We start from the raw sequence: 25,716 nt of genomic DNA on the forward strand, positions 1-25,716 counted from the left end.
CCTGAGGGTCTTTTAAGAAATGTGCAACAGTAATTTTACTACACCCTATCTCACCAGCGACGGCACGTTGAGAGAGACCTTTCTTTTGCAGCTCGACAATTTTGCCACGTTCAAACTCTGTCAACATTTTAGCCTTTGCCATGTTTTTACCCAATGTAACACAGGAAATGTCAGTGGGAGATGTTGACAACGCTAATGCTTAAACACAAATGACTAAATTTCGTTACGTGTTCACCGATTAACGCTTCGTTTCAGTGTGGTCTTAAACTTTTGACCAGCTAGTATTTAGACTAATTTCATAGTGTTCACATTTTCCCTATTAAATGCTAAAAAAGTTTTTATTTTTATTTTCCCTTTTCTTATTTTCATCTATCGAAGCTCTACTAAAATAAGTGGTTGAGTCTAACAATACAAAATGCATCTTTTTTTTCTTTATGTTCATTGGCCTTAAGAGTTTGGCCAGCAGTGTATATTGCTGTTACAATAAACAATGAAGTATTTGTATACGTACACATATTGTTGGTGCAATAAACAGTGAAGTATTTGTATGCGTATGTATACTGTTGTAACAATACATGTTTTGCAATAATCTCATCCTTTGATAACATTTTCTGAGTAACACTACAAAAACCGCAAAACTTTGATAATTTGTGTCCGCTCTGCTGAGACAGTGTTGTGTTACACTCACATTTTTGACTACCATGCATGTGTTACTACAGGGACCCGATTTATCATGTTTTATGACCGCGGAAAAGCTTAAATGATTATGACCGACGCCTGCAATAATGATTAAAGTCATTTATTTCTATGAAATAAGGTTGATATTGGGTCAATATTTCTCAGCTAGCTTCTGTTATCTTCATGTTAAAGGTGACATAAAGTTGATATTGGGTTAATATTCAACCAGCACATCAAGTCTGTACCTAATATCCCGAAAAACTACTTGAAGAGACGTCTGCTCTAAATAGCCTTCACGGACCTTTATAATGACCACAATACTGTACACACTGAAAAATATTTTCTTGAAATCCATAATCTTGCGTTGTTGTAAAACATAACCAAACAAGAAGTTTAAACACGAAAAGGAACCTTTTAGTCCATCTAGAGTGTCCCATTAATTAAACCAAACTACACTAAACTTAATAAAAAAGAAAAACAGAGTTTGTTTGTTTGTTTTGAATTTCGCGCAAAGCTACACGAGGGCTATCTGCGCTAGCCGTCCCTAATTTAGCAGTATAAGACTAGAGGGAAGGCAGCTAGTCATCATCACCCACCGCCAACTCTTGGGCTATTCTTTTACCAACGAATAGTGTGGTTGACTGTCACATTATAACGCCCCCACAGCTAAAAGGGCGAGCATGTTTGGTGCGACAGGGATTCGAACCCTCGACCCTCAGATTACGAGTCGCACACCTTAACCACCTGGCCATGTCAGACCGAAAACAGAGAGAGACCTGTGGTATTGGTAAGAGATTATAAAGCAAGCTCAAAGTACTTTGAATAAAACGATATGCGAGACGTGTGGTATAGGGAAGCGATTCTAAAGCAAGCTCAAAGTACTTTGAATAAAACGATATGCGAGACGTGTGGTATAGGGAAGCGATTCTAAAGCAAGCTCAAAGTACTTTGAATGAAACGATATGCGAGACGTGTGGTATAGGAAAGCGATTCTAAAGCAAACTCAAAGTACTTTGAATGAAACGATATGCGAGACGTGTGGTATAGGGAAGCGATTCTAAAGCAAGCTCAAAGTACTTTGAATAAAACGATATGCGAGACGTATGGTATAGGGAAGCGATTCTAAAACAAGGTCAAATTACTTTGAATAAAACTTACAACTCTAAACATTGTTAAATTCAGTTCCCCTAAAACTCATAGTTTTTATAATATAATCGTTTTCATCTTTTTTGGGGGGAGAGGAGAAAGACGGATGGAAGTCTGTGCACATAAGAGAATATGCTCCGTGCAGACAAGACGTTCAATACATTATTTATGTTTATATTTGTGTGCGTGTTCCATGTCATTACATAGAAAAACAGTTTAAAATGTGAATCTATCTCATGCTCCAGTATTTTAATTAGTTATAAGAAAAAGGTTTGGATGAATTACGTTTCGGATGAAATACAGTTTGTTTTAAATGCTTAGTTGAAACTGCTTGATCTATCCATTCCTCCTTTCAAATAATGGATTTATCAAAACATACTTGATGACGAGAAACCCACTTGAAATAATTACAAGTAACATAATCTAATAAGCCAATGCCCAAGGATGAATACTCGTCTTGTTTAAGTGCGATTAGATTCCGACATTTCCTTTTTGTCAGAGTGTGTAACAATTTTAGCTGATTGATGCATTGAGTTGTCACACAACGATCTACTTTTCGTGTCGTAATAACGTTATCACGACTATTGTTTATTGTAAATAGTCATCGTTGCTTAACAGATTTTACTTAGACGACAGCATTAATCGCAGTGAAAACTTTCATGTTAATAAAGTAGAAATTTCGAAACCTAGCTCTTATTTTGCGTATCAGCGTTCCTATGTAACAGATTCTTTTAACAGGTCTTTCCATGCCATTATTAGAGGTCGGATCAAAAGGTTCTAATCCTATTTGCTAGACTTCCGGCGCCGCTCGGGCGGTTCTTTACCATCTGATTGGCTTAGCAGTATCTCTGTCCTTTCGTAGGAAGCAAAGAGTCATGAATCGATCGCTCCTACCGACAGACAGACACTATCTTGCACTTTTAACTTGACTGTTAAAGGAATAAATTAAGGAAAAGCAAAAACTCAGTAGGATGGAAAACAATCATAGGAGTTAATTGGTCGCCAGTTTGTGTAATAAGGCTTCATTCACTTTTCGATTGCAGATTTATCTCCTGAGTATAGGTCAAAGAATTACAGGAGAGTATATTGCAATCGATATCTGTCTTTGTATGCGGGACATCGATTTTTATGAAAATATTTGCACTAATTATACCGACCCTTATATAGTAATTTTAACATACCTGTCTTGCTTGGTTTTAACTCTTATTCAGTAATGTTAACAAACTTGACGACTCTGCTCGTTTTAAAATAAACAAAAAAAAAAGGTTTAAAATGTAAAATGGTCGTCTTTGGATTTATATGAAAACTACGTTATAAAAAGTACAGAATATTTGTTTAGTTTGTTAGCTAAAAACCGCAATAGAGGTACAGTTGTGCTGGCGGGGAATTTGTGTAAGAAATCTTGACTTTTAAAAAATAAAATCAGATTTCGTAATAAATTGTTATATTAACTTCACTTAGTGACTCAGCAGTAAACTTCAGAAATATATTATAATGGAAAAATTAGGCCTCGATATCTAGTGTGGGCAGAGTACAGATTGTCCATTGTGAAGTTCTGCGCTTAACAGCAAACAAACAAGCGCCTTTAACAGAGAGCCAGAAACAAATTATTTTTACAGTATTACATTGTTAGTTGTTCTATTGCTTATTATTGTTTAAGATATAGTATTTATTAACTACGTATATTTTCCGTAACAAATTTTCATTGTTTAGTAATTTTTACGCTATTATAAAAGTTCGACGAAGATAAGTGTGAGCTCCTCAAATTAAGCCTATTTTATCCATTTATGCACAAGACATTTGGTCTGAAACTGAAATAATCAAAATGATACACTCCATTAAATCTTGAAAACCCTTGAGGAACACGATGATGAATATACTGTTTAAAAGTGTAGTGTAATCTGAGGGTCGCGGGTTCTCATTTCCGTAGCGCCAAACATGCTCGCCCTTTCAGCCGTGGGGACGTTATAATGTTACGGTCAATCCTACTATTCGTTGGTAAAAAAGTAGCCCACGAGTTGGCGGTGGGTGGTGATGACTAGCTGCCTTCCCTCTAGTCTTACACTGCTAAATTAGGGACGGCTAGCACAGATAGCCCTCGAGTAGCTTTGTGCGAAATTCAAAAACAAACAAACAAAAATGTAGTAGGCATAATGATAATGTTTTATAATAAGCTTGAATGTAATTATTCTTTGGAGACCCATAAGGCATTCGCACAAGAACAATTGCAGTTGTATCAAATGGTTTATATAAATAATATTCTTAACACTACTGTGTTTGTTGTATCCTAGCCTGCTTGAAGAGTTCTGAATTGAGCAAAACGCGTCGTCGTCGGCAATGAATACTATTATTACATTATCTTCCGTAAGGGACTTGATAAAGAATATTTCATAGAAAAATCTAATAGCCTAATATTAACATTTTATAACAAGTATAATTATAATTCGAATAAAATAATTCAGCTCTAGATCTCATAACAGCTTAAACAGGTTTTTTCTTCTCTGTTTGTTTGCTTTGAATTTCGCACCAAGCTACTCGAGGGCTATCTGCGCTAGCCGTTCCTAATTTAGCAGTGTAAGACTAGAGGGAAGGCAGCTAGTCATCATCACCCACCGCCAACTCTTTTACCAACGAATAGCGGGTTTGACCGTAACATTATAACGCCCCTACGACTGAAAGGGCGAGCATGTTTGGTGCGACGGGGATTCGAATCCGCGATCCTCCGATTACAAGTTAAACGTCTTAACCTACCTGGCCATGCCGGGGTCGACATGTCTTTAATTATTCTTTCTCAACAATAGCTTATTACACTTTCACAAACAAAATCGTAACCAAAGTTAACGTACTATTTTTACGAGTAAGAACAGAAAAAAAACAATGTTTGATAAGAGTTAGAAAATGTCAAAATAAATATTCATTTTGTCGAAGTGTGAGGATGTCATACTTTTATATACTTTCTCACATGCACACAAACATATTTATACCTAGTAACTGCACGTTTGAGTGAGAAATCTGTTGACTTGACATACAAATTAATAAGTTTGTTTTTGAATTTCGCGCAAAGCTACATGAGAGCTATCTGCGCTAACCGTCCCTAATTTAGCAGTGTAAGACTAGAGTGAAGACAGCTAGTCATTACCACTCACCGCCAACTCTTGGGCTACTTTTTTACTAACGGATAGTGCGATTGATCGTGACTTTATAATGGCCCCACGGTTGAAAGGACTAGCATGCTTGGTGCGACGGGGTGTAGAGCGCTCTAACCACTTGGCCATGAGAATAATAAGAGAATGTTTTCTTTACGAAAGTAGAAATAAGAAACACTTGTAAAAGTGTAATTTAAATACAAAATATGTTTGTTAAAATAGAAAACAAAGAGACATTTATGATAAAATATAAAAATGAAGGGAAAATATGAAATAAAAACAGTAAAATAAAAATTTACTGAAAAAATGATAACTTGTTTTATTGTTTGTGTTTTCTTCGTGTTAACTAACCAGAATTTGGATAATTAATATACACGTGGTTTTTATATCATGCTAGTTGTTTTTGTTGTCAGAAAGTCAATCGTTGGCATCAGTGATGTGGTAACACAATGCATAACAAAAGTAGTGTATTCATTCATCTTGAACTGGTCATCAGGTGACGTCACTGAACGAGATGTCAATAAAATAAAAAAGTCACAGCCAAGAATAGATTTCTGAGACCGAGAATAAAATGATTTATGGGAAAACATAGCTCCATATCAGTAACACTCAATCTTGGACGTCGAACAAAGTCGGGTTTTGTTGCTTTAAATGAAAAAAAAAAAAGTATTTCTTCAAGAGATCTTCGTATGAACAAACGAAAAAACAAAACAAAAATACTGAAGTGGTGAACGAAAAGAATTAATATTATATCCCCCTTCTCGGTCCCTCATTCCGATTTTTTTAAAACTTTAAAATTGTACAAAACTGGAGAAAATTCAGTAAATCGTCGAATATTAAGAGTCAAGCTCGACACAGCCTACAGACGACATTGTGGATGAATTGCGTATAAACCTAAATGTAAAATTTGGTGACAACTGTGAAACTTAGAACTGGAATCAAAGTTTTCATTCGGTTCGGTTTCCAGGTCGTCGTCTTTGTGGGATATGTTGTTTATTAGGCTTACTTACGATCAACCTAGAGCATTGCCAACGATCATGAGTAGTTGAGACGTTCGCAGTTATATGACATCACTTTTTCTCAAACTGAATGAAACCTTATGTGCACGGGGAATAAATTAAACAGCCAATCAGAGACCTCATAATGACAATTATGTGCACATGGAGTAGACTAAACAGTCGATCAGAGACCTCCTTATGACATCTTATGTACACATGGAGTAGACGAAACAGTCGACCTCCTTATGACATCTTATGTGCACAGGGAATAAACTAAACAGCCAATCAAAGACCTCTTACACAGTCCACGAATAAAAAGCCAGTCAGCATCACCCGCCGCTATGAAGGTTTTGTTTGTCTTTGTTACGAATAACGAAACTGACTGTTACTTTTGTAATGCATCCAGAGCTGGAGGTGCATAGGGAACTCAGTGGCATTGTAGCGTGAACTTTAGACCTTCTCATACGCTTCTAATTACGTCAATCATGTAGCCACGCCCAGTTTGAGCAGTTTATCAGGATCAATCCATTCTTTCACTTATGGTAAAAAAAGTAAAAGGTATTTATTTCCAAGGATATAATATAGTTAACAGTTAGTGATAATATTTTTGTCATATTTACATGATTTTTTGTATAATAATGGTCCAGAGTGATTTCAAGTACACCTTTCTCGATAATATTTTAAGTAAATTGAATTTCAAAATTAAAATTGGACGAAACACACAAGTGAGATCAGACTAAATATTTCTCATACTCTAAGTTGCATGATCTTATGCAGGTTTCAGTTTCTGTTATCTAAGTTATTCATTGAACAATTTGTTCTTCCTCCATGGATAATAATGGAAGTTATTCATTACCATCGTTCCTCCTCCATGGATAATAATGGAAGTTATTCATTACCATCGTTCTTCCTCCATGGATAATAATGGAAGTTATTAATTACCATCGTTCCTCCTCCATGGATAATAATGGAAGTTATTAATTACCATCGTTCCTCCTCCATGGATAATAATGGAAGTTATTCATTACCATCGTTCTTCCTCCATGGATAATAATGGAAGTTATTTATTACCATCGTTCCTCCTCCATGGATAATAATGGAAGTTATTAATTACCATCGTTCCTCCTCCATGGATAATAATGGAAGTTATTCATTACCATCGTTCTTCCTCCATGGATAATAATGGAAGTTATTTATTACCATCGTTCCTCCTCCATGGATAATAATGGAAGTTATTAATTACCATCGTTCCTCCTCCATGGATAATAATGGAAGTTATTCATTACCATCGTTCTTCCTCCATGGATAATAATGGAAGTTATTTATTACCATCGTTCTTCCTCCGTAGATAATGTGTGTGTGTGTGTGTTTTCTTATAGCAAAGCCACATTGGGCTATCTACTGAGCCCACCGAGAGGAATCGAACCCCTGATTTTAGCGTTGTAAATCCGGAGACATACCGGTGTACTAGCGGGGGGCTCCGTAGATAATAATGGAAGTTACTCATTACCATCGTTCTTCCTCCGTGGATAGTAATGGAAGTTATTCATTACCATCGTTCTTCCTCCATGGATAATAATGGAAGTACCATTAAATTACTTAATCGTCAACAGATTTTTGGAACTTCAAACCTGAATGACACTGCTTAGAATTCTAGTGTACCTATCACTAATCCTGAATTATTAATCAAAGAGAAGACAGACAGTTAACAGCAACAGAATGGCTTTGATCGACTCTTTACACCAAGTAGCAAGAGTGACTCATTTTTATAACGTACCCGCAGTTGAAAGAATGGAGGGTCTTCGGATTTATATTACGTTTTAGATCCTCGTAGCCCGAGATGTTAACCACTTGGCTACCCCTCATTCGCCTGTAAATTATACACCGATAAGTGCTCAATCCAGAACTGCAAGTCGTATGTTTAATGGTTAATTGCGCCTGTTAATGAAATTTGTTTGTTTAGCCTGACAATTTATAAGCCATTTTCATTGCTTGTTTGGGGCCGAAATCCTCAGAATCGTGAATATTCAGGCAGATTGAATTCAGTTTGAGTTATGTTGTACTAGCAAAACTTTCTAAAAGTGTTCTATGTTGGAGTTAAAAGTTTTGGGAAAATGAGAAATAAAGCTAATATGATTAACTTTTGTTCAGAGCATAGTTTAGTACTACAAATTAACCTAGTAATGAATACAGCTAATTTCATAAACCGATCATAGACATACTGATTAAAATTCAATGATTCATCAGTTGAATACGCTCGTTGTTATCGACATCTTCGGCCGTAATCCTAACAATATCTCCCAAGATTCGATCAGCTTAAGAGATTTGGGTTAGCTTTAAATGCACATACGCAGTTCATAACTTAATATATTCCTTATAATAAAATATTACAAGAAAAACAAATAGATAAAATGAACATATTATATATATATATATATACATATATATATCATACATATATATTAAACAATTCAACCACGTCAGTTTGTTTGTTTGTTTTTGAATTTTGCGCAAAGCTACTCAAGGGCTATCTGCTCTAATCCTCTAATTTAGCAGTGTAAGACTAGCGGCAAGGCAGTTAATCATTACCACCCACCGCCAACTCTTGGGCTGTTCTTTCACCGACGAATAGTGGGGTTGGCTATCACATTATAACCTCCCCACGGCTGAAAGGGCGAACGTGTTTGGTGTGACGAGGATTTGAATCCGCGACCCTCAGGTTACAAGTCGAACACCTTAACCCACCATGCTGGGCCCAACCACGCCAGAAAATTAAGTTAACATTAAATAAAACGTATAAAATAACTTTCTTACACATAACACAAATTAATTATTTAATTCACACACTGTCATCAATGTTATCTCTAATATAGCGGCTCAGTTATTTTCAATCCGCGGATCGATTCCTTTCGGTGGACAGCTAGGCCATTGTACTAAAACTAAACATCAACAAACAACAAAAGTTATTTTATTATATTAAATACGAGCCATTTCTGGTATAGATAAAAATCTCGAATGAGAAAATATTCCGTTACAAATATGAATTATGAAAAAGAATGAAAACGATACTTCATCAAAACAACAATAAAAAAAAAACAATCCCGGGACCTAATAATAATAAACAATGATCATTCTTCGAAATAATAAAGAACGATCCCTGAACCTAACAATAAACAATAGCTTTTCATCAAAATAATAAAAAGCGATCCTTCAGCTCAATAATAACCTTTCATCAAAACGATTCCTGAACCTAACAACAAACAATAGCTTTTCATCAAAACAATAAAAAGCGATCCTTCAGCTCAATAATAACCTTTCATCAAAACGATCCCTGAACCTAACAATAAACAGTGACTCTTCAATCCCAAATAATAAACGACAATCTTCCAATCTCAGACGATGAAAAAAAAATGCTTCTACCAGACAACAAATGACCTTCAACCGGTCTGTAAACAATAACCTCTCAACCCCTTCTACCTGGTTGGGCAGGTGGTAAAGATGCTCGACCCGCAAACTGCAGGTCGCGAGTTCGAATCCCCGTCACAGAACATGCTCGCCATTTCAGCCATGGAGACGTCATTATGTCACAATCAATCTCAATATTCGTTGGGAAAAGAGTAGCCTAAAAGATGTCGGTGGGTGATGTTGATTAGCTGACTTTCTTCTAGTCTGTCGTGGCTAAATTAGAAACTGTTAACACAGGCAAACCTGGCATAGCTTTGTGCGAAACTCAAATCAAATCCACTACTTGGAACAATAAACTTTATAATCTCTCATTCTTATGTATTTCTTATCATGTATTTTTCCATTAATGTCAAAAAATAGCTTATTGTAGTTATACATTAAATCCACAATCACGCAATGAGACGTTTCTTCAATCTTAGTATACAGTATATTAACAAAGGTATCTCGGTTTAAAAAAATAATGCTACAAGTGGGAGTGTGGGCCTGCCCATTTCATTATTCTGAGCCGTAGCACATAAAACGTTTGTCTGTTTCAAATATTACCTTTCTTTCCCGGCGTCGGCTTTACGAATTTTGCTACTGATATCCACGTTCTATTGAGCTCTCATTCATGACGATATAATTAAACTAGGGTAAAAATTGATGATTCAATTCATAATTTGTGACACCAGATGGACCATCAATTCTATTTAGAATATATTTACGTCACTATATTAACTCTTTTTCTCTGTATGTCTCATATTCATTCTCTATTTTTAAAGTTGATTCGTCTTTCAAAAAAAAAATACAAATAATGTCAGGTGCAAAGGTCATGTCTACGTGTCATCTTGGTATTGGAAAACAACACATTCATGGAACAACTATATTAATGACCATTTCTCCTGTCTGACGGGCCTGACATGGCCAGGTGGGTTAAGGCGTTCGACTCGTAATCTGAGGGTATCGGATTTGAATCTCTGTTCCACCAAACATACTCGCCCCTTCAGCTGTGGGGAACTTATAACGTGACAGTCAATCCCACTATTCGTTGGTAAAAGAGTAGCCCAAGAGTTGGCGGTGGGTGGTGATGACTAGTTGCCTTCCCCCTAGACTTACACTGCTAAATTAGGGACGGCTAGCACAGATAGCTCTCGAGTAGCTTTGTGCGAAATTCAAAAACAAAACAAACAGATCAATGACTGGGGTTTATTTATGTGCGTCATAAGTTGTAGCAATAAAAGACAGGACAAATCAATGGAAGTTTCTTTCTTTAGTGAAAGTAAACGAAAATCTATTGTTCTTTACTTTTTTACAAATTAAATATAGAAAATCGCTTGGTTATGTTTTTGACTCTGAATTTTTTTTTTTTTTTTACAATTGATAATAATAGTAATCATAAATGAAGCGTTTCATTATATTTTAAGACTTGAATTTTCAGTTACGTGTTACGAAAGCGACCTCTTATTTTGAACTGAGAAATAGTACGCCAAATATCTTTGTTTCTCGTTTTCATCAGATCGTCAAAGAATGATGTAATGTATTTTTAGAACTGTACGTGTCTGTAAAGTATTCTTTTAAAACAATAGGTAGAAAATAATAAAAGTACTTTAAACTCAAAATAAAATTATAGTTGTAAAGGTCACGTTAATATGAATAAAGTAAATGTTATAGATTCGTATATTTACGGGCCCGGCATGGCCAGGTGGTTAAGGAACTTGACTCGTAATTTTAGGATCGCAGGTCCGAATCCCTCTTGCACCAAACATGCTCGCCCTTTCAGTCGTGGGGGGAGTTATAATGTGACAGTCAATCCCACTATTCGTTGGTAAAAGAGTAGCCCAAGAGTTGGCGGTGGGTGGTAATGATTAACTGCCTTGCCGCTAGTCTTACACTGCTAAATTAGAGGACTAGAGCAGATAGCCCTCGTGTAGCTTTGCGCAAAATTAAAAAAAACAAACAAACATATAATCATAATGTTAGGGCTAATAACGAAAAAATCGTGTTTCGATATCCACGATGAGCAAAGGACAAATAGTTCGTTGTGTAGCTTTGCGCTTAACAACAACAAAACAAAGCATGTGAGTACACACGTTAAAACTTTGCTTTTGTTGTCACCGGATATAAAATCAAAAGAGAATCTGTGACATAGAGACGGCCTGGCATGGCCTAGCGCGTTAAGGCGTGCGCTTCGTAATCTGAGGGTCGCGGGTTCGCGCCCGAGTCGCGCCAAACATGCTCGCCCTCCCAGCCGTGGGGGCGTTATAATGTGACGGTCAATCCCACCATTCGTTGGTAAAAGAGTAGCCCAAGAGTTGGCGGTGGGTGGTGATGACTAGCTGCCTTCCCTCTAGTCTTACACTGCTAAATTAGGGACGGCTAGCACAGATAGCCCTCGAGTAGCTTTGTGCGAAATTCCAAAACAAACAGACATAGAGACCTAGTGGTTTCCTTTGAATGGGCGTGCCCTCTGCTGTGAACTACAGTTAAATTATTTTACTGTATTGGTGATTCAAACGGAGTTACAACATAATTAAAGCATGTAACTATTACCATTGCACACTCACACGTAAAACACAAGCAGCATTAATTAGTATGGTCACATGTTCTAATAGGAAACAATATTAAGCCTTTTAGTTCAGGCGTTTGTGTCATAATTAATTGACTCAACCACATGTGGAAAGAAAGGCGCTTCCAGCTTTATGTATTACTTCTCAAACCATTAGATGGCGCTTGATAAAGTTTAAATTACTGTTATATATATAAAGGAAGACAACCGTAGCTTTGTGTCTTACGTCTAACTTCAGCAGGTGGCGTAAGGTCACGCGAATTTGCTGTTGCATTAGTGGAAAGAAAGGCACCTATAAAATTATTAGCTCCGTCGTCGCTAGGTGGCGTAAAGTGTATTCTCAATTAACGGATCCTTTCCCACTGACAAGAACCATGTGTAGCATAGCTCTGAAACAATAATCACATTTTTCGCGAATCTTTTTACATTTTAGAAAATACTTTACTTTCCAAGTGCTTTCTTAGTGTAGATAAGAATAAGACGCGTGTGCGTATATAACTGTTTTTTATTTTACATTAATATATTTTTTTAGCATTATTACTACCAGTTCTGTCACTGCACCTGGCAATAACGACTGGCAAGCAGGGTGTAAGTTTGTTACTTTTGAAAACAAGTGGTATTATTGTCTAAAATAAAATAAAAGGTATTAATTAAGCGAGCCACAATGGTTACAAATAAGCACATGAACGAATAGAAATATTCTATGGATGTTAAAAAAAAACTTAATTTCTAAGTTATGAATTAAGCGAGACAAGATGATTAGAAATAAGCACATGAAAAAGCTTTTTGCTCCTATGAAGGATTTTTGTAACTATTTTAGAGTCATTTCGTTTACTTGTTCACATAGTGGGCTAAACGTTTATGTCAGAGACCTCTATACTTTAGATCTATCCTTCTCTGATATTTAACTGCAAACACAAGAACAACAACCAGTGGTGGTCACGCGCTAACTGAAACGGCCACTTTTAACCAAATACCCTGCATGGCCAGGTGGTTAAGGCACTCGACTCGAAATCTGAGGGTCGTGGGGTTCGAATTCCCGTCGCACCAAATATGCTCTCCCTTTCAGCTATGTGGGAGCATCATAATGTTACAGTCAATCCCATTATTCGTTGGCAAAAGAGTAGTCCAAGAGTTAACGGTGGGTGGTGATGACTAGCTACCTTCCATGTAGTCTTACACTGTTAAATTAGGGACAGCTAGTGCAGGTAGGCTTCATGAAGCTTTGCGCGAAATTCGAAATAACCAAACCAAATTGAGGGTTTGACTGTTACTCCTATAATGCATTCGTAGCTGCAAGTGCGAAGCGTATTTGGTAACACTAACTTCGATTCCCCGTCACCGAACATGCTCTTCCTTCCTGTCGTGACGCATTATATAGTGACGGTGCATCCTCGTATTCGTTGATAAAAAAGTAGCCCAACATTTGGCGGTGGGTGGTATTGACCAGCTGCCTTCCCTCTAGTCTATCTTTGCTAAACCAGTACAGATAGCCCTCGAGTAGTTTTGCGCGAGATTCAAAGTAAACGTTTTATTTAATCTCTGAGTGTTTATTTATTGGTTTTAAAAATGACTCATGTTTAACACAAACAAATGCTGATTTTGATAAACATAAAACAATGTTGACCATTATACTGTTATTTATTCACATGCTTTCTTCATGATTGTCCGTAAACTTAAAGTAAGAGCAGTTGAAAATGTCCTTATTACAAATTCAAGGTGAGATTTATTTACTTATTTATTAATACCTTTTTTTTTAAGTGGGTGGACAAATAAAAGAACACGAGGGAAATAATTGTGTTAGAAATCAGTTTTAGAAGAGAGCGTTAGGGTAAGAAAGTAACAAAGAAAGATTAAAAGCGTGACAAGCGTTAGGGAGTGCGCACACAGTTGTCAAAGCGATATCAAAAAATAATGTGAGGACACGTGCAGCGCGTGGCGGAAGTTTAAGAGTGAAACTGAAGAATACAACGGCCAGTTTGGGGTGTAGGCTGAACGCGGTGAGGACACCGTAACAGCGCTCGGAACACCCAGCCAGCCCGGGGTATACACGGCAACTCCCTGTGCATCTGTCAGTCAACGCCGAGCAATAAAACGCTACACATCAACCAGAACTTGCCTCTTTCGAACGTCCCGAAATCACCTTCTTCTTAGGTGATGTTTTTTCGTCTGTTTATTGTAGCATATGATAAATAAATAGCACTTGTTTACAGTGTTTAATATAAACATAACGACAAAATTAAAAACTAATTACAAGGATCATCTACTGAAGATTTCCGAGAAATAACTCAAACAGAGCTGGTGTTGGTAAGTGTTTTATTTTTAGTGTATAAAAACAGTACACATAGTGTGAGTTTAATTACACCTTTTCAGTCGGAAAGTCTCACGCATGGTTGGTACACACCAATCTCTTCAGATGTGGGACCTGAATTATGTCTTCAAGGTTTAATGTCACAAAGACCCTAACATTTCATTAAGATTTCGATTAATTCTCTTTAAACAATCTAGCTTACTTTGGGTCACACATTATTCAGACTCATTTATTTCAACTTCTATCAAGTGTTTTTCTCTTTTCTTTTTTTCTCGGGGTGACAAAGGTACAATAATATGACAGTAAGAGAAATGTTAAGTGGATACTGATTCACAGATCATAAGATTGGAGGTTAAGTTGCTTTCTTTACTGTTTTTGTGATAAGTAAGTTTAGTATAAGCTCACGCAGTTGGTCTTTGGACAATCTTGTAAATTAGAACTTTCTTAACGACGTCTGAACAAGAAACTATAACAGAAGATTACTTAATAGTCAAGGTAGAGTAGAGTGTAGTAGAGGGTTTTTAACGGCTTCTTAACAAAAAACTTTAATAGAAGATTACTTAATAGTCAAGGTAGAGTGGAGTGTAGTAGAGGGTTTTTAACGGCTTCTTAACAAAAAACTTTAATAGAAGATTACTTAATAGTCAAGGTAGAGTAGAGTGTAGTAGAGGGTTTTTAACGGCTTCTTAACAAAAAACTTTAATAGAAGATTACTTAATAGTCAAGGTAGAGTAGAGTGTAGTTGAGGGTTTTTAACGGCTTCTTAACAAAAAACTTTAATAGAAGATTACTTAATAGTCAAGGTAGAGTAGAGTGTAGTAGAGGGTTTTCAACGTCTGAACAAGAAACTTTAGTGGATTACTTAATAGTGAAGGTAGAGTAGAGTGTAGTAGAGTGTTTTTAACGGCGTCTGAGCAAAAAACTTTAGTAGAAGATTACTTAATAGTGAAGGTAGAGTAGAGTGTAGTAGAGGGTTTTTAACGTCTGAACAATAAACTTTCGTAGAAAATTACTTAATAGTTAAGATAGAGTGCAGTCGAGGCTTTTTAACGGCTTCTCAACAAAAAACTTTAATAGAAGATTACTTTATAGTCAAGATAGAGTAGAGTGTAGTAGAGGGTTTTTAACGTCTGAACAAGAAACGTTAGTAGATAATTACTTAATAGTCAAAGTAGAGTGTAGTCGAGGCTTTTTAACGGCATCTGAAGAAGAAACTTTAGTAGAAGATTACTTAATGGTCAAGGTAGAGTGTAGTCGAGGCTTTTTAACGGCGTCTGAACAAGAAACTTTAGTAGAAGATTACTTTATAGTCAAGGTAGAGTGTAGTCGAGGCTTTTTAACGGCGTCTGAGCAAAAAACTTTAGTAGAAGATTACTTAATAATCAAGGTAGAGTGTAGTCGAGGCTTTTTAACGGCGTCTGAACAAGAAACTTTAGTAGAAGATTACTTAATAGTCAAGGTAGAGTGTAGTCGAGGCTTTTTAACGGCGTCTGAACAAGAAACTTTAGTAGAAGATTACTTAATAATCAAGGTAGAGTGTAGTCGAGGCTTTTTAACGGCGTCTGAACAATAAACTTTAGTAGAAGATTACTTAATAGTCAAGGTAGAGTGTAGTCGAGGCTTTTTAACGGCATCTGAAGAAGAAACTTTAGTAGAAGATTACTTAATAATCAAGGTAGAGTGTAGTCGAGGCTTTTTAACGTCTGAACAATAAACTTTAGTAGAAGATTACTTAATAGTCAAGGTAGAGTGTAGTCGAGGCTTTTTAACGGCGTCTGAACAAGAAACTTTAGTAGAAGATTACTTAATAATCAAGGTAGAGTGTAGTCGAGGCTTTTTAACGGCGTCTGAACAAGAAACTTTAGTAGAAGATTACTTAATAGTCAAGGTAGAGTGTAGTCGAGGCTTTTTAACGGCGTCTGAGCAAAAAACTTTAGTAGAAGATTACTTAATAGTCAAGGTAGAGTAGAGTGTAGTAGAGGGTTTTTAACGTCTGAACAATAAACTTTCGTAGAAAATTACTTAATAGTCAAGGTAGAGTGTAGTCGAGGCTTTTTAACGGCATCTGAAGAAGAAACTTTCGTAAAAAATTACTAAATAGTTAAGATAGAGTGCAGTCGAGGCTTTTTAACGGCTTCTCAACAAAAAACATTAATAGAAGATTACTTTATAGTTAAGATAGAGTAGAGTGTAGTTGAGGGTTTTTAACGTCTGAACAAGAAACTTTAGTAGATTACTTAATAGTCAAGGTAGAGTAGAGTGTAGTAGAGGATTTTTAATGGCTTCTTAACAAAAAATTTTAATAGAAGATTACTTAATAGTCAAGGTAGAGTAGAGTGTAGTAGAGGGTTTTTAACGTCTGAATAAGAAACTTTAGTAGAAAATTACTCAATAGTCAAGGTAGAGGAGAATGTAGTAGATGTTTTTAAATGTTTGTAAACAAAAAACTTAGTGAAACTGACTTAATAATCATGAGTAACACAGAGTTTAGTAATACATTTTTAACGATTTTTTATCTGAAGTTAACTTATGGATCACTATATTCTCTTGCAGAAGAATAATTAGAGACTTATTTCAAAGCCGTATGATAGGACGCTTATTCGACTTGATAATGGCAGGATATCGAGGTTAAATAAGTATTATTTGAACAGATACTGAAGGAAGGACAAGTAATAATTAACAGCCATAGAATGAGAGGAATTATTAAAAGTAGACATAGCAGTGAAGTAGACTTAGCAGTGCTTAATTAGCATTTGTTGTAGGTGAGTACATTTAAGTAGAAATTGATTTGTGTGCCGAATTTTCCTTCTAAGTGTTTTTTGTTTGTTTGTTTAGGATTAAGTACAAGCTACATAATGGGCTATCTGCACTATGCCCACCAAATTTATCGAAACCCTATTTATAGCGGTGTGAGTCCGCAGACATACCGCTGTGCCACTGAGGGGCTCTTCCTAACTGAGAAAAAACGTGTATCTGTTTGTTTTTAGTCGCCCTATTCAAAATAAAACAAATATGTTAAATAGAAATAATTGTGGCCATTACGGTAAGTTTAACTAAGGGTTTCAGATGGGGTTATTCAAATGTCTGTGAAATATATTATCAACTTAACTCTCTGTTAAGAAAGTGCAGTTGATGTTAGTGAGTTAATGTAAATAATAGGTGGAGTGGGTCAGTGGGTTTGCGTGCCTGTTGTTTGCCACCTGTCTCCAGAGGCAGTGCCCCATTCTTTGGGGCCATTTTGTGCGCCATAATTATATTATCTGATCAAACAAACGTAGCCCAGAGAAGTGGATGTTGCGCTGTTGATTGGCTGGTTTCCTTCTAGTCTGTTAGATCAAACTTACGGGCACGCAGAATTCTGAACAAACAGGTGATGTTACTTTTTCTTACGGTTTCTGGTTAGGACTACCAGATAACCCTTTCGTCATAAGATGTATTAGGCTTAGCATGGCTTAGTAGTTACGAGGTTTGACTCACATTTGTAGGTTGCGGGCTCGAATCCCATCATCGAACATGTTTGCAATGAGAGCGTTATAATATGACAGAATAGCTCAAGAGTTGGCGGTGAGTGGTATCAACTAGCTGTATTCCTTCTAGTATATCAGTACTAATTTAGTGGCTGTGACTAATGAAGATAGTTTTGTGCGAAACTCAACAAAAGACTAAGACGTTTATGTTTTCTATCACTGTCACCAGGTTTTGTACTAAATCTACCTAGATCTTGTTTTGAAGCTAATCAGTTTATTCAATTTATTGATATTTGAAGAGACGTTGGTACAAATGTCTAAAATGAATGTAGTGTCAAAACTCACAAAATTACGTTATGTACAGAGGATATTAGCTTTTCAAAACCAAATGTCCAACTATTTTATAACCTCTTATCAAAATCTTTTACATAAGTAATTTATAGAAAGCTTTTATCTATGAATGGGTAAATTTGTCTGTGTTGTAAAACATACACCGTATTCTAGAACGAATAACAAAATATCATTGTCGGATGTAGATTTGACATTTTTGGTTTGTTTGTTTCTTTTGAATTTCGCGCAAAGCTACACAAGGGCTATCTGCGCTAGTCGTCCCTAATTTAGCAGTGTAAAACTAGAAGGAAGGCATATAGTCATCATCACCCACCGCTAACTCTTGGGTTACTCTTTTACCAACGAATAGTGGGAGTTGACCGTAAAATTATAACGCTCCCACGGCTGAAAGGGCGAGCATGTTTGGTGCAACGAGGATTCATAAAATAGTTAGGGAGGAGAGAGGGTCCAGAACCCTTTAAACTCCCAGGACCTCCTGCCGTGCTACAGGGGGTTTGATCCCTTTTTCTATAATGCGTTTTGTGTGTGAACAAGATATTAGTTCACAAAACATTCTGAAATTTCAATAGTTTATATAAAGCTACTGAAGTGTTCAAAATCGTAACTATTTTACGGGCCATGAGATTACTAAATTACAAATACATGATGTCTTTATAACAGGAAAACTAAGGTTAGGTGATTAGAGCATTTAACTCGCAATTCGTAGGTCATGGGTTCCAGTCTCGTCACCAAACACGCTCGCCCTTTCATTTATGGGGCGTTATATCTAATATGATGGTCAATCCCACTTCGTAGCTAAAGAGTTGGAGGTGAGTGATGTTGACTAGCAGTCTCTCCTTTAGTCTATCACCTCTGAACAGGGAAGGGTAATGCATACAGTTTTTGAGTAAAATTGGACAAAGAAACGTTATTCCACGAGCTAATAGTTTCATTGTGGACCATACTCAACCTCACGGCCCTGACTACGTCTTATTGACCGACAGAACAATTTCTATTGTAACGAGCTTCTTGGAAGGACAGTGAAGTCGGTCTTAGACCACGTCTCGATAGACTTTCTACAGACCCTAATATTTACAAGACCTGACTAAAGCTACTCGTGTCACCTTAACCACACTTCGTTAATAATAAGCCTCGATTTCAGTTATATATCGCCATTATACTAATAATAGTTACTGGATCGAGATGATAAAGATGATAAAGGTCATGAATTAACTGATGAGATAAGGTGTAGACAAAGGCCTTAAGAGTCAAAAGACGGGTAAATTTTTAAAGCGTATTAGTTATGGCAAAGGCTTGCGAAAAATATATCTGACTAAAAACAAACATCTGTTAATTAGGCCTCAATGCTCACTAATTAAGATATCTGAAGAACTTGAGAACCTTTCATTGATAAGGCTCTAGTTTTGTTGTAAAGGCACCATATATGAACTTGGTTCAGGTGCATAAACGTTGCCTCACATTTAAGATTTTGAAATGCAAATGACTAGAGCTAAAGGGGGAACACTGAATTGATTTAGACACACCTATGGGTTCTGTACTTTTTAACCCACGTACAGAGACACCAAATGCCCTAATTAGCTCATGTTCACAGTATCAAGCAATGGATTTGATTGATGTATCAAAATCCGTTATAGTTTTATGGTAGCCGTCGCTTTGATTTACACTAGTTAACCTTCTGTTACCAGAGCTGATAAATATTTCACGATGTCTTAATTAGTTCCATATGAATATCAGAACAGAACGTGGAGACAGAGGGAAGAGAGAAAGAAACGTTTCAAGGAAAATTGTTGTAACTTTTATCAGTGTTAAAAAATAAATTACAGAATGGAATTTCATTGACAAGTAATATATATATTGTTGCACAGCAACAATATTTTAAAACCATAATATTTGTTTGTCGTAACAATACTTAAACACCACAACAATATTAGAAAACCATATTTGTTTGTCGTAACAATACTTGAACACCACAAAAATATTAGAAAATCATATTTGTTTGTCATAACAATACTTAAACACCACGACAATATTAGAAAACCATATTTGTTTGTCGTACCAATACTTAAACATCACAACAATATTAGAAAACCATATTTGTTTGTCATAACAATACTTAAACACCACGACAATATTAAAAAACCATATCTGTTTGTTGTAACAATACTTAAACACCACAATAATATTAGAAAACCATATTTGTTTGTCATAACAATACTTAAACACCACGACAATATTAAAAAACCATATCTGTTTGTCGTAACAATACTTGAACACCACAATAATATTAGAAAACCATATTTGCTTGTCGTAACAATACTTGAAAACCATCACAATACTTGTCTGCTGTAACAATACTTGAAAACCATCACAATACTTGTCTGCTGTAACAATACTTGAAAACCATCACAATACTTGTCTGCTGTAACAATACTTGAAAATCATCACAATACTTGTCTGCTGTAACAATACTTGAAAATCATCACAATACTTGTCTGCTGTAACAATACTTGTAGACACTCTTCAATCTTTAATTTGATCGCGGATTTTATGTGGCTAATTAACTGCTATTATAACTTGAGTCTTACCTTCCTTTTTACGTGTCTATTTATATACTGAGTTATTGTTTGTTTTCATCATAAAGTATTTCTATTGACTACGCATGTCAACTGCAGTACAAGTTGCCACGTATGGTTACTTGTAGTTGTTTTATCATAGTTTAAAAGCTACCCACTGTGAAAGTTAAGCACGCTTTCATAACACTGCATGCATTCGTGGTCTGTTTAGTTTAATAGTAACAAGTCGTTTCGTATCGAGTGGACTGCATACCTTTCCCTAATTTATACTCTTTTGTTGGCTTACAAGCAAGGAGTTGCCTTAAAATGGTGCTATAAGAGATTTCAACAATCATGCATGATACATATAATTGTAGTATACACACACACACACACACACACTAAAGGGATTCTACACTGTATCGTAGTGTAACAAGTTGTTGGAATGAAAATTAATGTACCATACAATAAAACAACTTGTTCAAAATAACCAACTACAAAGTGCCGAAGTCTTCTTTGTAGTAAAACCTCTATGACGTATATCCCCACTCAGTATCACAGTATGTATTGCTCAAATAATTGATTCCCTGTAGAGAAGCCATGTGAAATTAAAACTTCTTAGTTGAGCGTTTACAATACGGTGAGCCTATGCAGGCGTAACCGGCTAGGCACGTTTACGTCTTCATCTATTCCTTATTAATTAAACGTTGAATAAAAACATACACGTTATACATAACGAAACCTACTGGTCCCCGAGGACACGAGCTGAATGTGTTGAATAGGGTTTGGCAGCTGTTCTAGATATCACACCCTGTTCTAGTGTATAGCCGATTTTGGGCAACTCTGACTAAAGATATCTACAGATTTCTGAAGAACAACCGCTTCTTGATGAAACCGATAACAAAGATAGATGGCAGTTTAACACCCAGCAGTCGCAATAACCTCCAAATATGTTAATTAAAGCACAACGCTAAAATCGGCAAGGCGTAAAAAATAAGATAGAGACAATTTTCTTGAGAGAATAAACGTTATTTTTTTAAAAACCGTAATTTTTTTAACAAAGACATGTTGATATTTTTACGTACACCTGGTTGAAATAATTAAACAGTGTTTAGTTTGACTGTAACAACGAACACGTCTTTATACGTTAATCGTTTATTTACAAAACACGAAATCTTTGGTTTGGTTTGTTTTGAATTTTGTGCAAAGCTACACGAGGGCTATTCTGCACTAGCCTCCCTAATTTAGCAGTGTAAGACTAGAAGGTAGCTAGTAATCACCACCCACCGCCAACTCTTAGGCTGCTCTTTTGCTAACGAATAGTGGGATTTATCACATCATTATGACGCCGCCACAGCTGAAAGGACGAGCATGTTTAGTGCGACGGGGAACTCAGATTACGAGTCGAGCGCCATAACCAACTGGTCATGCCGGGCCGAACAAAAGAGAACAAGTACATTTCTATTAAGAAGAAATGAATCTTCTAACGGTATTTTCTATCTGGATGCTACAATGTAAAAATAAACCTAAATAATTAAAATAACCACATGAAAAGACGGATTTCATCAAAGAATTACCGCTTAGGTTGATTCTACCGACGAATGGCTATAAGATATACTGAAATTGAAATAATTTGTTATATTCATGATACATCAGAATTATATTACTTTCAACCACTCTGTATATCTCATTTCTTCTGACGTTTAATAACAAAACACTGCTTTAACGATGAACAAATATCGTCTTTTATCATATTATCGATAACCTCACCCAGGTGTATTATATCAATCTTTTCACCTGTGACTAGTTTAATTTATAGCACGTACTTTGATACTAAGAACTATCTTGAATATCTTGTAGAACTATTCGATATTCGTTTTAGAATTATCTCATAGCATTACGTTTGTTTATTCCAACAGTTTTTTCTCATTTAGGTCATTGTCATAGGACAATACTTGAAAACCATCACAATACTTGTCTACTGTAAAAATATTTGAACATAACAACAGTAATTATCTACTGTATTAATATTTGAACATCACAACAGTATTTGTATACTGTAATAATATTTTAACATTACAATAATACTTGTCTTCTGTAATAATATTTGAACACCGCAACAATATTTAAAAATCATCACAATACTGGTCTAGTGTAATAATACTTAAACACCACAACAATACTTGAAAACCATCACAATACTTGTCTACTGTAATAATATTTGAACACCACAACAAAACTTAACTACTGTAATAGTATTCGAACACCACAACAGTACTTGTCTACTATAATAATATTAGAACACCACAATAATACTTGTCTACTGTAATGATATTTTAACATCACAACAATACTTGTCTACTTTAATAATACTTTAACATTACAACCGTACTTGCCTACTGTAACAATACTTGAACACCACAACAATATTTAAAAATCATAACAATACTTGTCTACTGTAATAATATTTGAATACCACAACACTACTTAACTACTGTAATAGTATTCGAACACCACAACAATACATGTCTACTATAATAATATTAGAACACCACAATAATACTTGCCTACTGTAATGATATTTGAACACCACAACAATACTTATGTACTGTAATAATATTTGAACATCACAGCAATACTTGTCTACTTTAACAATACTTTAACATTACAACCGTACTTGCCTACTGTAATAACACTTGAACACCACAACAATATTTGAAAATCATAACAGTACTTGTCTACTGTAATAATATATGAATACCACAACACTACTTAACTACTGTAATAGTATTCGAACACCACAACAATACTTGTCTACTATAATAATATTAGAACACCACAATAATACTTGCCTACTCTAATAATACTTGAACACCACAACAATATTTGAAAATCATCACGATAATTGTAGAGTTGTAACAATACTTGAACACCACAACATTATTTGAAAATCATCACAATACTTGTCTACTGTAATAATATTTGAATACCACAACACTACTTATCTACTGTAATAATATTAGAACACCACAACAATACTTGTCTACTGTAATAATATTTGAATACCACAACACTACTTATCTATTGTAATAATATTCGAACACCACAACAATACTTGACTACTGTAATAATATTCAAACACCACAATAATACTTGTCTACTGTAATAATATTCGAACACCACAACAATACTTCTCTACTGTAATAATACTTGAACACCACAACAATATTTAAAAATCATAACAATACTTGTCTACTGTAATAATATTTGAATACCACAACACTACTTATCTAGTGTAATAATATTCAAACACCACAACAATACTTGTCTACTGTATTAATATTCGAACACCTCAACAATACTTGTCTACTGTAATGATATTTGGACACCACAACAATACTTATGTACTGTAATAATATTTGAACATCACAACAATACTTGTCTACTGTAATAATACTTGAACACCACAACAATATTTAAAAATCATAACAATACTTGTTTACTGTAATAATATTTGAATACCACAACAGTTCGTATCTACTGTAATAATATTTGAACACCACAACAATACCTGTCTGAATATTTCAACACCACAACAATACTTGTCTATTGTAATAATATTTGAAAATCACAACAATATTTAAAAATCATAACAATACTTGTTTACTGTAATAATATTTGAATACCACAACAGTTCGTATCTACTGTAATAATATTTGAACACCACAACAATACCTGTCTACTATAATAATATTTCAACACCACAACAATACTTGTCTATTGTAATAATATTTGAAAATCACAACAATACTTGTCTACTTTAATAATAATTTAACGTTACAACCGTACTTGGCTACTGTAAAAATATTTAAAAATCACAACAATATTTGTTTACTATAGTAATGTTTGAACACCACAACAATACTTGTCTACTATAATAATATTAGAACACCACTACAATACTTGTCTACTGTAATAATATTTAAACATCACAACAATACTTGTCTATTGTAATAATATTCGAACACCACAACAATACTTGTTTACTGTAATAATAATCGAACACCACAACAATACTTGTCTACTGTAGTATTATTTGAGCACCACAACAATACTTGTCTACTGTAATAATATTTGAACACCACGTCAATACTTGTCTACTGTAATAATATTTGGAAATCACAACAATACTTGTTTACTGTAATAATATTCGAACAGCACAACAATGCCTTTCGACTGTAGTAATATTTGAGCACCACAACAATACTTGTCCACTGTAATAATATTTGAACACCACAACAATACTTGTCTTCTGTAATAATATTTGGAAATCACAACAATGCTTGTCTACCTTAATAATAATTTAACATTACAACCGTTCTTGTCTACTGTAATAATATTTGAACATCACAACAATACTTGTCTACTGTAATAATACTTGAACACCACAACAATATTTGAAAATCATTACGATACTTGTATAGTTGTAATAATACTTGAACACCACAACAATATTTAAAATCATCACAATACTTGTCTACTGTAATAATATTCGAACGCCACAACAATATTTAAAATCATCACAATACTTGTCTACTGTAATAATATTCGAACGCCACAACAATACTTGTCTACTGTAGTATTATTTGAGCACCACAACAATACTTGTCTACTGTAATAATACTTGAACACCACAACAATATTTAAAATCATCACAATACTTGTCTACTGTAATAATATTCGAACGCCACAACAATACTTGTCTACTGTAGTATTATTTGAGCACCACAACAATACTTGTCTACTGTAATAATATTTGAACACTACAACAATACTTGTCTACTGTAATAATATTTGGAAATCACAACAATACTTGTCTACTGTAATAATATTTGAACACCACAACAATACTTGTTTACTGTAATAATATTCGAACATCATAACAATACTTGTCTACTGCAGTGATATTTGAACACCACAACAACATTTAAAAATCATCACAATATTTCTCCAGTGTATTAATACTTGAAGAATATTTCTTCAAGTGTCTGTCATTG

The 25,716-nt window shown here is 35.1% G+C and overlaps 1 pseudogene across 1 annotated transcript in view; it reads left to right on the forward strand.

The window, feature by feature from the left end:
* Window positions 1-14,160: 14,160 nt before the first annotated feature.
* Window positions 14,161-25,716, forward strand: part of LOC143237953 (CD109 antigen-like) — a 146,561-nt pseudogene continuing 135,005 nt past the window's right edge. Inside the window, exon 1 of the transcript XR_013020349.1 lies at window positions 14,161-14,285. The product of XR_013020349.1 is annotated as a CD109 antigen-like (transcript). The remainder of the gene's footprint in view (window positions 14,286-25,716) is intronic.

The sequence above is a fragment of the Tachypleus tridentatus genome, chromosome 13 (genome assembly GCF_004210375.1).
Source record: "Tachypleus tridentatus isolate NWPU-2018 chromosome 13, ASM421037v1, whole genome shotgun sequence".
Classification (NCBI taxonomy): Eukaryota; Metazoa; Arthropoda; class Merostomata; order Xiphosura; family Limulidae; genus Tachypleus; species Tachypleus tridentatus.